Raw genomic sequence first — 1,446 nt, 5'->3', positions numbered from 1 at the left:
GGATTGAACCCCTGGCCCCTGTGCCTGTTTGCAGGTGCTTTAATCTGCTGAGCTATTTGGATGGCCCTTAAGAATTTCTTGTCTATCCTGATGGTGTGATATGCTTATGGTGGTTAACGTTGTTGCTACTACTGCAACCTCTTCAGGAAATGATTATTTTTCAAATTTGTCTCTATACACAGCTGGCCTTTAGCTTGTGAGTCTGTCCCAAGATTCTACCTGTTTGATTTGTTAGGACTTAAATGTTGGTATCTCTTTGGACTAGTATTCACTTGTTTGGTACTGGACAATGATATTATTTACAACCCCCAAACAACCTCAGTACTGGCATATGAGGAAGAACAACTGATTTCAACAACTTTATCTCCTTGGCTAAAGTAGTACAGCCAGTAATAACAATAGCATTGGGGCTGGGGAGCTAGCTCAGCAGTCTAAGTGCTTGCCTGGCAAGCACAAGGTCCCAAGTTTGATTCCTGGCACTGCATGCTGTGCTGGCCCTGAAGCCAGGTATGGTGGTGCATGCCTATAATCCCAGCACTGGGAAAGCTGAGGCAGGAGGATCAGTCTGAACAGCATAGGGAGACCCTGTAGCAACAAAAAATAAATACAGGACAATATAATCTATCATAGTCCAGAAAATGGCCATCAGTGTTAACTATTAATTTCCCCCACTTAATCATATGTACATTTGAGCCTTTTACAGCCAGATCTATGGATAACCCACTACTATTATGAACTACTGAACAATATTGGATTATTTTGCTGAATTCACGCACCTATGATATTTAAATGGCAATGGAATACCCATCTCTGACAAAACTAAACAAAAAAAAATGGGATACAAAGGAAGGACCATTTTGTATCTGTGTATACAAAATAGTTAGGATAGATATACAGCTACTTTCTCTTAATTCAATGTGAAGAAAGATTTGTACTAGTAGTGTTTGGACAGGATATCATGTCTGCATCTTGTACTATGAATAACCACTACGAAGACAACAATATGCAATGTATTAATTATTGAAACTGTCCTACTAATCAGTTTTGTTTTGTTTTGTTTTGCAAAACCGAGGATTGAACTCAGACCCTTGAGTTCACCAAGGAAGCACTTATTTTACTAAGCCATATCCCTGGCCCTCCTATTAATTGGCTTTGAAACTGTCTCATTGCTATTTGTTTCTCAATAAAATTAATTTTTTAAAAAGCAAATGAGAATCTCTCAGCCCTAAGCAATGCCTGTGGCTGTTAATATTTTGGCAGCATACATTTGGTTAATCAATAAGACAACCATAAAGTAAAAAAAAATCATACGTACAAAGTTTATAATTATATAACAAAATCTAAAACCAATCACAAAATTATATACAGTTAAAATCCACTTAATAAAATGACTTTATACTCAGGAAAGAGAATTTTTAAAAGAGAAAAAATAGAGCAATGAAGAAA

Source organism: Octodon degus, unplaced genomic scaffold (genome assembly GCF_000260255.1).
Source record: "Octodon degus isolate 3935 unplaced genomic scaffold, OctDeg1.0 scaffold00201, whole genome shotgun sequence".
Lineage (NCBI taxonomy): Eukaryota > Metazoa > Chordata > Mammalia > Rodentia > Octodontidae > Octodon > Octodon degus.
The sequence above is the reverse complement of the archived record's forward strand: the minus strand, read 5'-3'. Positions refer to the sequence as shown.